Raw genomic sequence first — 14,982 nt, forward strand, 5'->3', positions numbered from 1 at the left:
TAATCTGCATGGGTTGTGGGAGGGGCCTGGTGGGAGGTAATTGCATCATTGGGGCTGGTCTTTCCCGTGCTGTTCTTGTGATAGTAAATAAGTCTCATGAAATATGATGGTTTCGTAAAGGGGCGTTCTCCTGCTCCTGCCCTCTGGCCTGCTGCCATGTAAGAAGTGGCTTTGCGCCTCCTTGATTTCTGTCATTGTGAGGCTTCCTCAGCCATGTGGGACTGTGAGTCAATTAAACCTCTTTCGTTTATAAATTACCTAGTCTCAGGTATTTTAATTAGCAGAATGAGAACAGATTAGTGCACCCTGATAAAACTGTACCTGAAGCATGATATACCTCTCAATATTTCAGTTTCAAGAGCCAATAAAGCCAGTTTTTCTGCGTTGGGTGTTACTTGCTATTGCAGGCATTCTATGTCATGCATTCAAAATAACTCTTTAAAATTTTTTATTCATTTATAAACATGCTTACTTTTGAGTAACTGGTTCAGTAAATGGCATTTGATTTATATCACCACAAATTCTGTGTTTATGTGTAGTGACTGTTTACCAATCAGAAATTCTATTAATTACACAATAGTGCAATATACAGTCATTTTCACATTTTTTCTTGAATTAATTATTTAATGTATGTATTTGATTTAATAAGACAAAAATATACAACTAAGTTTTTTGGTAGGGGTTAATTTAATTTGGTGGGGGTTAATTTACCTGGCCACAAACCAACAAAAAAGGTTAAAGGCATAAAAGGTGATTGCTATAGAAATGCCGATTAAAATAATGATAGCTGGGGGTGCACATTATATTGCTCATGCCTGTAATCCCATCACTTTTGGAGGCCAAGGTGGTCAGATCACCTGAGGTCATGAGTTCAACACCAGCCTGGACAATGTGGTGAAATCCTGTCTCTACTAAAAACACAAAAACTAGCCGGTTGTGGCGGACACCTGTAATCCCAGCTACTCAGGAGGCCAAGGCAGGAGAATTGCTTGAACCTGGGAGGTGGAAGTTGCAGTGAGCAGAGATTGCACCACTGCACTCCAGCCTGGGCAACAGAGCAAGGCTCTGTCTCAACAACAAATAAATAAATGAATAAACATGCATATATAACCATCACATAGGAATTGGGTATCATCTTACTTACAACTGGTAGATGATACCCAATTCCTGTATTACAGTCATCTTACACAGGTGTAAGATGATTATATGGCAAAAATTGAGACTGATTTTCTTCAGAGCAAACTGATAAGTCATATCAAAAATACTAACAAGCAGGTATTTATTTATTAATATGACATCTACAAATTCTTCACAATAAAATAATTGAATAATATTCAAAGATGTGACAAATGCAGTGACGTAATTGTTATTTTTATAATAGTATAAATTTTATATAATTGTCTAACATTAGATTTTAGTTTAAATGCATATAAAATATAATTATTTTGAAAAATAAAACTATTTTCTATATGTGGAGCATAATATCTAATATTTAGCATAGGGAGAAACGAAGCCAGGGAAATGAGAATAATCAAGATAGAGAAGACTTGTAAGCCTGTCATGGAGTTGAGACTTATCCTGAAGGCAATGCTGACCTGTTTTTGAAAGTAAATCAGAGGACTGACATAATCAGATGCACATATACTTTTTCAACTCATTCTAGCCACAGGCAACAGAATGAGTTGAAGACAATTGGTTCATCAATGGACAAAGCTGTCAGAAGAAAAGAAAAAAAAATCATTTCCTTTAAAAACATTATTTTAAAATCCATCCAAAATTTAACAACGATCATTTCTTGAGAACATAATATATATCGGTCACAGTGAAATATTAAGATAAACAATAAGACCACCTATGTCAAAATGTATATTTGATTGAAAATCATCTTTTATTTCAATCATTCCTATAAGTCTCAAGGCAAGGCATGATGAACGTGTAGTTATATTTTGGGAACCAGCTTCCACTTCTTGCAGCTATTCTTGGACGAATTTGTTCTAATATATTTTAACATTACAAGCCATGCCCTATGCTATATAATATGTAAACAATAAAGCATTGGAGTTGATCAAAATAATTTTGTATTGTAATCATCTAAGCCATTCAACAAAGGTGACTGGGCATGTCATAGATATATGGCTCTGTTCCATTACGCGTAAAGAATAGGATAGTATTGTTAGCAGGTGCATCTAGATGGATTCTAAAATATATCTTCTTTGTTGTGGAAGAAATCATTTGTGTATACCGAAAAATGAAACATGTTTTTAAAAAATAATAAACAAATACAGACAAATTTCATATTGATCTTGCCCCACAGTTGGAATTGCCATGTGGAAGTCTGATTCTCACCAACCGTGATCCTAGACATGTTTTCACTGCATTGAAGGGTAATCTTGTGCTTTCCTGGGTGGTGCAATCATCCTCTGTACACTTTTCAGTTGTTAAGAAAGAAGCACCAGAGATGCAAGTGTTGAGTGGACATGACTAGTTTTAGTGGATACAGGGCCAGTTATTACAAGGCTTCTTTACCTTTGGAGGCAAACTGCTCAGTGAATGGGTGATACATATCTTTAGGATATTAGGCATTTCTGCCCTATTGCTTTTGCTCTTCAAGACATTTAATTGTTTCTATGTGAGGATTTACTCTGCAGGTATTGTCTGAATGAGATATATCAAAGAAAGTCCTGCAATCATTATGACTTTTTACACATGGCGTTAAACACAATTGACTTTTAAGAAGCATGTAGCTTTTGCACTAAACCAATGACAGGTGACAATTAGCTATATCTACCCTTGATTAGTTTTCCAAAAGGCTAAATAATTTCAAAATTTGTAAATGTGTTGCTAATTTTTGAAATTGAATATTTAGACCTTTAAAAATGGACTTCCCTTGTTCTCCTTTTCTTTTTTCCAAGGGTTAGCAATTGGCAAGTAGATATCTTTTTGTGAACTTGAATGGGCAACATCCCATCCAGGATACAAGTCCCAGTGCAGTAGACATACATGACATTGAAATCAACTTGCTGAGGTGAGCTAAGGCTGAGGCAGATGTAAATCTAATCATTAAAAGGATATGCAAACACTTTGAACTTTACAAGTAAGTTGTGCAATATTAACCACAGTAGTTAACTTGGAAACTTAAAAGCTCATTATGATGGTTCTAAGTCAGTACATCTTTTGCTGATATTTAAATATACCCTTGAAGATATATGAAGTATTCCAGGAGTTCACACTCAGGTCATGAGAACATTAATTTCCATGTGTTTTTATAGAGGTTGTATAGTCAGGAAATGGCCAAGAAGTTTCAGAACAGAAAACACATGAATATATCTCCTAGATTCAAAGCCACATCATAATATTACAATTCTAGAAGACTGTGATGGAATATTTCTGAAGCTGAAGTGTTTAACCCCATAGCAGAGCACTTGAATTTTATCTGATAGCATTTCATTTAAGTATTTTCAGGTATAAAACAAATTGGGTAATAGTAAAAAGCTAACTAATAAACTTCAACTTGTTTAAAATTTGCTGAGTCTAGATTATTTTTTGAGAGACTCACCATTTAAAGAGAGCCAGGTTCTGAAGGTAGAAATGAAAAATAAACTACAACTTATATAAGATTTTGGGACTGTCTCTTGAGATGTAGACAATACCTGCATCAGTATTTGTCTTCCTCTATATATTAGCATACAGACATCTTGAAGTCCAATTCTTCTCTCCTTTCAAGACTTCTCTCCTCTCCTGACCTGGTTTTATCCCCTGATTTCTTTTCTCTTCACTGAAACTCATCTCCCAAGTATATGCCTCTCACAAATATTATTAGTCACTTCAGCACTGTTCTACCTGTTGTGGAGGTAGCCATAAATAAATAGGACTCTGACGCTATGTTGTTTTACATTATATGGAGAAACAGAAAACAAAGAAATAGCCAAGTAAACACATAATTTGACTCATGATATTCAGCTACTGACAATTATTAAAATAATAAAACAGAGCAATTGGCCAAAGAATAACCTTGCAATAGGGAAGAGAATGAATGATTTTATAATGTAGGCTTAACATGACATATTTTTTCTTCTTTTCTTTTTCATATTATCATTTGTGTTTAGTTGCTTTTCATTGTGCTTAGAAGAGTGTTTCTCACATCTTATGCACTAAAGAAAGCTTTATCAATGTACATGTGTAATCAGTATACTAAATTAAGTTAGATTTTCTGTTATTTTCCTAACCTGAGCAGACCTTAAAATTTAAATAAAAAGCTCATATATATATTTGTGTTCACAAATTGAAACAAAATACTATTAAACATTTTGATTTTTATGATTTTTTTCTACATAGTCCAAATGAAGTAATACATTATGAAAAAAAGCAATTTTACAAAAAGGAGATATTACAAACTGTATTAAGACTGAGAAAATGTTTCTTGAATGAGCTTAAGAGTTGGGAATAGTATTGTGTTGATGCTTTTACCATCTAAAGCTGAACATTGATATCTGCTGGAGGGTGTAGATGTTCTTTTCAAGAGGAAATTAGCTCACACATCTGAAAACTTGTGACCATAGCAGAGATATGTAGAAACATAAAAGAACATTTAAGTTTCTACAAAAACAATTTCTGAATTGTAAACAGCCATAACATTTCTAGTCTTCCCAAACCTAAGTGTCATTTTGTTTGTTTGTTCATTGTGTTTATTATCTAGCACCATAAGTGTTGGAGGTTCAGAATAGTCAGCTACATATACAAAACATCAGCGAGGCCACCACTTTGAAATATTATCCCGACTATTACAAGCCTCTCCAAACCATTATTTCTCCACTTTCCTCCAAATGATAGCCACAATGCCTTCCCTTGCCATAGGTCTGGTCTATAATAACGTCCATTTGTTGAAAAGATCATATTCTGGTGATCTGTGGCCTGTTTTCAATCTTGGCTTTAACACTTTTTCTTGCATGGCTTTGAGTAAGGTACTTAAACATAGGTCTGTGAGTATTCTCATCCATGTGAACAAAATAATAACAGTACCTAATATCAGAGTGCTGTGAAAATTAAATCACTTAATGCATATAACAGGCTAGGAGGAGTGCTTGACCCAGAAAACTTTTCCATATGAATATAAGACACTGTCATCATCATTGTCATTATCATTATTACTTGTTTGGCTTCTATAGTCTTAATTGCATTTTTTTTTAATGTGGTCAGAGCTCAAATGGAGAAAAGTGTGACATTTTCAAGCACCAGTATTTAGACAATGGACAAGGAAAGTTGGAAAATAGACCGAAAGTAAAAATTAGAGCTTAAACCACAATTAGGAGATTTTAATAAGGCCAGGGAACATTGGCATTTTGACATTGGCAGTTTGAAGCAGTGCCCTATGTCATGGAATGCAGCTGTACATAATTTGGGTGGAAAATGTCCTACAGCCTTCATTTCCAGCCTTAATATGGACTGAGAGGGGACTTGATGTATGCATTGTTATAGAGTCTTTCAGAGCCCATCAGTGACTGAACTGGCTACCAGAGGGACAAGAAGATGCCCAAAGGCTTACAGAGGTACAGGCAGAAGTACTCTGATTTCCATTCTTGGGGGAACTCACACCTCTGTTTTTGATTTTTTTTTTTCTGGCTAAATGAATAAAATGAGTGGGTTAGGATAAGAACATCCAAAAGATTCCAAGAAGAAAATGTCTTTTTTCAATTCTGATGCTTCCTCGGAGGAAGAGGTTTTTCCTGATTCCCGGCTGGTCAGAGTATTTCTTGAGCACTCTTCCCTGCTCTGTGGGGTACAGGGAAGAGAAAGCGCAGCTGCAGTCACTTATTTGCAGGTCTTGGGTCAGTTTTCTCAAAACCTGAAGCCGGTTCAATTCTGTGGGTCCTCTTACCAAATTCAAGTGTACAAATACAAAAGGCTTTATAGAAGTGAATATATTCACCTTGAAAAAAGAGATCACAACAAACTTTGCATCTTAAAAGGCTTACAGTTACCTTAAATATAAAAAATTCAAAAAAGTATAATATTTGTTTTCAAATAATAGCTCCATACCTCTATAAAAACTCCATTTCATTTTCTTGGCTCCATACTCTTTGATCAACCCCTTTCATAACCAACAGTGTGTGATATCATTTTTATAGAAATAATAGAAAAATAATTTTGTCATTCTTCTAGTGTGTTTATGAAACAGATAAAGAGATATAACTTATTTATTCTGATAGCTGAGGATTATGTGTTTCAACTTTACAACTTATAGTATGATGTCATATACACTTTTAAAATAATTGTCAAATAGGAGAAAACCTCTGACATGTTTCATAATAGCAGTGTAAGATTTTTTTTTCCTTGAGACAGAGTCTTGCTTCATTGCCGAAGCTGGAGTGCAGTAGCATAATCTCAGCTCTCAATTTACTGCAATCTCTACCTCCCAGATTCAAGCGATTCTCTTGCTTCAACCTCCTGAGTAGCTGGGATTACAGGTGCACACCACCACACTCAGCTAATTTTTGTATTTTTAGTAGAGATGGTCTCTATTCATTTTGGCCAGGCTGGTCTTGAACTCCTGACTTCAAGTTATCCACCTGCCTCAGCTTGCCAAAGTGCTGGGATTAAAGACATGAGTTACAGCACTTGGCTCAATAGTGTAAGATTTAACATAACTTCCTCCAAGCTAACTGCTGGCTCTACATTTCAAACTCTATTTCTCCTCCACCTCCCCTCATTGGTCCAGCTTCAGATGCCATGGGGTGTGATAGGATCTCTGATTTTTGCAATATGTCAAAATGCCAGGATATTCAGCACAGTTATGCTCCTCTTCCTGAATGTCCACCACTAACCTAACTATACATGAAGTTGAACCACATCCTTAAATTCCAATAAACTCAGAGTGAATGACCCTCAACTCAATTTCCCGTTGATTAATCCAAAACCAAATCTATACCTATGGAACCTTACCCAGCACAAGGGTAAGTGTCATCAAGGGAAGTCCATGTGAAAAGAGACCTTTGTTGTGTGTATAGCAATTAAAATCATTGTTTCTGCGAGTTTTACAAAATATGACTCCATTGATAAAGCCTATACTGCATTTCTTGAAAATGTGGGAAGAATAACTTGGGGTGCATGTTTTAGTCCTGTCCCTTTTCTCAAGGAAAAACTAGAGTTCTGCTCTGCTAATCAGCATACTAATATTTCCCACATTCATCTCTAAAACCCTCTACACTCATGCACACATATACACACACAAACACGGGAAGGCAAATCCAGTCTGTTTTGCCCCTGACTAGTTCCATAAGTCTGCCTAGGTCTGGAATTAAGATCTCACATTCTTGAAGAGTTCACATTAGTTTACATACTTCTATTTAACATTTGTTAATAAATAGACTTATATATAGACCTCCGTTCTTTCTTACTTGTTTAGTTTCTCAGTATGTGTAAAAGAGAAAAAAATGTGTGTTGTTTTTTATAGCTTATTTATCTTCAGTCATAGTTTTTCCTAGATAAGATAATGTAATGCAGAATTTCTGGAAGATACTAAGCTAATTGCTACTTGGACTTTAGAAGAGAATTTCTGGAAGCATTTTGAATTGTTCAGGCTCCTTGTTAAGGTCTTCATTTATTTCTAATGCTTGTTGTTTAATGTGAAAAAACGTTCACTTGCTTATTTCAAAAGAATATTCTTAAAAAAATCAGTTTTGAACCAACAGGGTCCTCCTCACATTATTTGGACATCATCCACCATTTTTAACTAATCATTTATGAGGCATTTTACATTTTTAAAAACACACTCTGTATCAGACAAAACAATATTTTTAGGAGAGAAATCATGCTATACATACAGAAACAGTTTTTGTTTTTCAAATTTGTCTTGGAGCCAGCTCTCTCACAGACACACCTCGTTGAGTCCTGTGGAGATAGGCTGAAATAAGTAAAAATGGAATTGACTTTGACTAAAATTCTTGTAAGCTTTTGAAGGCAAACATATGTGTTTTAGTAGCTGTTTACTGAAATACTAAGGAAAGATGATATAACTTCTTTGTGACTTTTGGATAGAATACAGGATTTTGAACCCAGGAAAATACAAACATGACTGTGGTATTAAACAGTGACAATGGAGGTCCTTAGTGGGGCATGGACCAACCGGAATGATAGCTAAAGTAGACAGTTTGAGGCTTCTGAAAAGAGAATTATTAGTACTCATCATTTGGGGGTGGGAGGATGTATCATGAGGGAGAGGTAGATACTATTAAATGGCTCATGGTCGGGGGAGGAGGTTTCTTATGCACATGAGACACTCATTGGATCTTTCAGGGAAAAAAGATGTGAGAATTCACAAGTGAAAATTAGAGTCAGCAAATATAGACTAGTAAGTTCATCATATAATAGACAGCTATAGAGATTGCTCATTCATAATGACTGGTTCTTCCTATTTTAGGAGCAGGTACCATCAAAATACCTTTTCTGCTTAAGGTCAGAGCTCAAATTCTTCTATTACATGTTCTTTATCCAGAAGAACATTCTCTCAGTCTGATTACTATTTTGGTTTTAAGCAGCTAAGGTTTATAACAAATTACCCTAGACTAGGTGGCTTAAACAGCAAACAGTTATTTCTCACATCTCTGGAGGCCGGGAAACCCAAGCTCAAGGTGTCAGCAGATTCAATGTCTGGTAAGGACTCTTTCTGGCTTGCAGATGGCCATCTTTTTACTGTGTCCTCATATGGCAGAGAGAGGAGGGAGACAGAGAGAGAGAGACAGTAGAGAGAAAAAAACTCTTCTGTCTCCTCATATAAGGGCACTAATTCCACTTCATGAGGGCTCCACCCTCATGATCTAATTCCCTCCAAAAGGCCACACCTCCCAATACTATCAGATTGGAGGTTAAGATTTGGATATATGCATTTTGGGAGGGCACAAATCTTCAGCCCATAATGTATGGCTATACAAGTCTTTGAAAAACTGTATAGAAATATCACGGGATATAGATGAACCCATGAAGAGCTGAGATCCAATCACAAGCAGGAGGTAAAGGCCTGACCTGTGCAATATTCTAACCTCTTTATGTCCCCAATGCCAAACATTGGCCCAGAACACAATGGGGGCTTAAGAAATAATTGTTGATTGGGTGAATAAATATAGGTCATAAAGTTATTTCTAAATTTACTCTTTAATTTCTTCTTATTCATAATGTATACATAGAATACTTAATTTTAACTGTGAATGAATGTTTAAATTAGAATATAATTATGTGTAATTTTAGTTAACTGAAGAAACCCTATTGAATGACTCACATACTCAAGGATGAGATACTCAAAAATAGGTTCTAGCTTTAGAGAAATTGTGAACTAGACAGACTTTTTTGGTATGCCTCGCTAGTCTTCAGATAGCAAGCACTATTTATTTTTCTGGCTTCAGGAGAATATTTTCCACTTGACATACCTTTTACTTGTCTTTTTGACCTTCCTACAAATTTTGATAAAGTATTTCAAAATATTCTTAGTAGTAATTGTGAGCTTACAATAGCTTAACATATAAGCTTCCTATATAGAATACTGAAAACTTATTTTTTAAAAAAAGAAAAAAATGCCAAGTAATAAAACAATTTGAGTCGAAATGTAAATGTACTATGATGAAAGTAGATCACATGGCCCAACATTCCTTCAACAAGTGATTATGTCTTCCATGTGCTCATTACTACACTGTGAAAATAACCCATTTGAATGGGTAACATTTTACAGATCTAACAGTGTCTTAGAGTTATTCAATGGGATTCCATACATATATTTCATGGTAATTGAACACTGAAAGCTTTAACAACGACAGATAATCATAATCACTCACTTTCCTATCCTGGGCTAAGTGTGAATCTTCACATTTGTAAAATACTAGGAAATTCTCCTCGGTGGGTAGGGGCGTGCAGATAGCTTAATAAAAATATGTAGCTATCTTTTCGCTTATTTTGCAATGTTATACATAAAGACAAAAGTTTCAAATGTCTGTGATCAGAATGTAACAAAATAAACATCAACTTTTTGCTTTGCTTTTTATTCTCAGTTGTAATGAGTCACCTGGCCAATTAAGAATAGTTTTATTAATTTATTTTTCATTAGGATGTTTATAAATCTTATATTTCTAAAAATGAAGAAATTCTGGCCGCTCATTAATTAACAAATAATGTTTATTGCTTCCTCTGAAATGTGCCCTACCAAATGTGAAACATAAATAAAAGACTGGTAAAATGAAATTTCACGATCTCATTAGATCCAATTTCATCAGATGCATTTACTTGTACTCTGGGGAAAAAGAAGATTATATAGGAATATAATGTATAATATGATAACTCAAGTCAAAATATCTTCCCATAAATGGTCAATAATGATGACAGTAATTATAAGCAAGTGTTTTATAAAATGTTGTTTTCCTTCCCAACAAGAGTTTCAATCTATTTTATTGGACAATATATTGATAATAAAATTGAGTATATGTTATGTCTACATTGGCAAGAATTTGACATGACATTTGTACTCAAAGGGTAACAAACCCTTGGGAGAATAGAAAGGACTGCATTCTTCATTATATTTGCATATCCTATAGTGCTTTTTCTGTGTGGAATGACTTTTTCTTTGTAATTTCTCTTCTGAGAAAGATATATGATATGACAGTTCTGAAAAATTCCTTTCCAAGGTATGCCTATAGGAATAAATGTGTCCCAAGAGAGTACACTCACAGGGTCCAGTTATTCTTTTTCATTGTATTTGTATTTTTTTGTATTTGTATTTATTTTTTATTTATATTGAAAATATTTGATATTATAATCACTGAATATCAAATCATAGTTATACTGAATTTGAAAATATTTTCTTAACATGCATATTATCCAAATCTGTATCATGGGACTATTTTAAAGGGATAAGGAAGATCACAAAATATTACTTTAATTTGACTGTTAAAATTTATAGTCCTTTTTTATCAAAATTGTCACAACTTTGTTATGAGGCCTAAAATAGAATTTTTTTCAAAAATATCATCTTGACTAAAAATCAAATAAATAACAAAATAATGGAAAACATGCAATTCATTTCAAACAAATTTTAAAAGTTATTTCTTCCCTGAAATAAGCTGAAAAACAGAAAGCTGTAAAGTGGTAAAATTTGTATGCTGTGTTGATACATTCCACAAAAAGAGTCTTGGAAAACAACAACAACAAAACACATACTTTAATCCACTTCTTAATTTTGGACAAATCTTGTTGTGCCTGTTCATATATTTAAACCATTTAAAAATGATTTTTCATATATATTTTTTTAAATGACAGAAGCGAAACTTAGTAGATAACTGAGCTGGATATCTCTTTGACCATCTGTCTTATGTATTGTGTGTGTGACTTTTTCCATACCCAGCTTATATTTTCATAATTGGCCTCTAATCTAAATACCAAATGATCAACTATGAATTCCAGCTTGACTGGGACAAGAATTACAAGCATATGTACAGTACCTCGGGTTATTACTGTCAGAACACTGCAAAAATATGTTTGCTGCTCTTGTATATAATTAAACTCTGGATTCATTATAGCTGGTAATAATGCAGTCTTTTATTCAAGTCAGGATTTCTCTGGATCCACTGTAAATGTTTCTCTGCTATATTAAGTCATTCACAACATAGATGACACCACTGAAGGTTGTTAGGAACAATTACAACACAACTGGCAATCTCAATAGCATAGGAGAGATGAATGCTGGGCTGAGAAAGGAAAATGTGTTCAGTAGTTTTACCTGTTAGTGACAAAGCTCATCTGAAGGTTTTGCTATTTTTCTTCCATATACCTTTGGTTTCCTTGCAGTGGATGCCTAATTTGTTGATATTATTTATCTCAGTGATGTGATATAGTACATTGGTTTTAACAATGATTGTGGAAAACAACAAACAAAAGCTTACACCATTCAGATTTTGACAGAATTTGCTTTGGCTAAGGTTGTTCAATAGAATGAGATACTAAAGAGATGATTTTTTTCTATTTTTAATAATTTACTATTGCCAATTGCAAGTTGACAGAGAATATTGTTACAGACTTTGCTGATGATAGACTACCCTATGACCTAATCTATATTTTGATCTATTTCTAGTTTGTGTTTATTTTTTGTTACTTTGGTTTGACTCATGTCTTCTCAGGATTGACTCATCCCTACCTTTCCTTATCAGTTCAGATTATACTTCCTCAAGGAGATGTCCCTAAAGCCCTTTTTAAGATGTCCTTTTGCAAATCAAGTGCCCTGAGGTATACTACATTGTTTATACTTTTAATGGCATGTATCATAACTTTTTACTTAAATAATTCCATGTTTTAAGACATGGAATCAACCCAAATGCCCAACAATGATAGGCTGGATAAAGAAAATGTGGTACATATACACCATGGAATACTATGCAGCCATAAAAAGGAATGAGATCATGTCCTTTGCAGGGACACGGATGGAGCTGGAAGCCATTATCCTCAGCAAAGTAAACTAACACAGGAACAGAAGACCAAACACTGCATTTTTTCACTTATAACTGAGAGCTAAACAATATGAAACATAGACAAAGGGATAGGAACAACACACATTGGGGCCTGTCTGGGGAGTACAGGAGTAGGGCTGAGCATGAGGAAAAACAGCTAATGCATGTGGGGCTTAATACCTAGGTGATGGGTTGATTGGTGCAGCAAACCACCATGGCACACGTTTACCTATATATCTAAACTACATCCGGCACATGTACACTGGAACTTAAAATAATTACTTGTTTAGTTTTTCCAGGATATAATGCAAGCTCTTTATGTAAGGGCAAGGATCCTTTTAGCTTTGATCACAACTACATTCCCAAGATCCAGCATAAGGCTGGTCATACAGTGTTGCTCAAAAAGTATTGTCAAGTGAATAAATGCTTAAATAAATGACAAATATTTGAAGAAAATTATCACATCCTAAACAGCAGGACTGAATTTATTCTTACTTTGGTGATAGATACTGTATTAATTCTTATTAAGCGAGCTCTAAATAAACCATGTTTCACTGGTACCACTGATTTTAACTTATTTAGCAATTTCTACAAAGCAGAATATTGTTGCATTTGAGATTACCTCATTGTCTCTAACCAAGCAAGGTAATTTTCTTAAAGAAAAGAAGTGTCCTGATTTACTTTTTATTCTTGTTGTAGTTCAAGGAAGTTCCCCTGATTTGTTTTTCTTATCAAAAGAAAAAAGGAGTTTGGGGGAATTCTAATATAAGCCAATTTAGCTTTATGATCAATTTCTTTATGGCATTTTATTGCAATCTCAAGGTTTGAAATATCGTAGCTTTTGTTAACAGTCACTGGCAGAAACAAGGAAATAATCTATTTCCATGGATGATTTTGATTACTCTTGAAACTGATTAATAGATACATTATGATGATAATAAAGGTTTAAATGAAACGTTTTTCTCTTAAACATCAGATATCCCTTTCTATTTTTCTAAGGCATATCTCACTAATACCATAGTGATAATTTCAATTATTCCTAAAAACCTACCTTACCACCAAACAATAAAATGAAATAATTGTGAATAATTAGAGTTGAAAAACACTCTGGACAGCTGTTCTACTTTGAAGATAAGAAAATGAAGACCTAATGATATTTAATAAATTGCTCAAAGTCGAAAGTTAGCTGGTGGAAAAATTCAGGGCTAATGGTTAAGCATATTGTTCTTCCCATTAAAATATTATTCTGGTTATAAATTATTGCTTTAAATAAGGCATCTATTATGGGATATTATTTAATCTATTATGAAAGAGCAGTATGCAAACAAGGCAAAATCTTATAACATGTCTGAAAATGCCCTCCTCTTCTGTGTGTAATATCTTTGCACATGACTTTTGGATTACCTGCTCATTTATGTGCATCCAAAGGTCTTATTAATCCTGCACAACCTTATTCTAAGATAACCATAATAGTAGGAAGTTCCTTTAAAATCTATCCTCCATCCAATTAGATACTATTTAGTATGTATTTTGTGTACACGTTCCACTTACTATAACTGCAGCAAGTATTACTTACATTTATTGCACACAATAATCTAAGCATCTTTAAATATGTTAATTTAAATGAGTCTGTGAGCTGCTATAGAGCAGAAGCAGTAACAGATACAACAAACAGTACATTCTCAGTGCTAAGCAAAATCGTCACAGAAAAACAGGGCATGACATGCAGCAGAGAGTGGAAAACAACTCTATGCATGTCTCCCTCATCTCGTAAATATATTCAGTGGAGTTGGTTCTTCACCTGTTCTTAAATAAAAATTTAGGTAGTTTCCATGAGGCTATTGGTCAATCTTTTGTAATTAAACGTATTACAATTTAATGTCACAGAACACAGTTTTAGTTTAGTAACTTTAATGCCCAATTATAGTAGAAATTTCAAAACCCTTTTCAATTTGAGGTGTTAACCATCCTTCAACTTGCATGTACCTTCAGAAATGCCAGCTTTGGCAAAAATGAGATGTGATCAGTACATTCTCTTCTTCTTACTCTGGGCCTCTACTTTTCTACTTATATCTCAGTTGAAAGTTTCCAGGGCTTGGAACAAGTTCAAGGAAGAAGAGGAAGATTTTTTCTTCAGAAGAACTGCTGTGAAAAGTTTGCATCAATTAACAGACATTTAAAGTGGAAGCTTTTCTTTGGGTCATGTTAATGGGTGGTTTGCAGTTCATTCCATTGCTGGGAATCTCTCCTCTGTCCTTTCCAAGATGCAAATCCAACTCTTTTCTGGTAGATATCCATAACACATCCCAGTAGATTTAGGCAACTTTGGGCCCTGCACCATTATCTGTCCCCTTGATAAATACCTCAGCTCTCCATGCAGTGTTTTTGGACACAGCCTAAGACATACAGACTGGCTCTTCCTTTTAAATGGCCTGAACTTACTCCTGTGAAACACATATGTGTTTCTTTTTTTTTAAGAACGAGAGAAAGGAAGAAAAAGAAT

The sequence above is a fragment of the Cebus imitator genome, unplaced genomic scaffold (genome assembly GCF_001604975.1).
Source record: "Cebus imitator isolate Cc_AM_T3 unplaced genomic scaffold, Cebus_imitator-1.0 Scaffold55, whole genome shotgun sequence".
NCBI classification, from domain to species: domain Eukaryota; kingdom Metazoa; phylum Chordata; class Mammalia; order Primates; family Cebidae; genus Cebus; species Cebus imitator.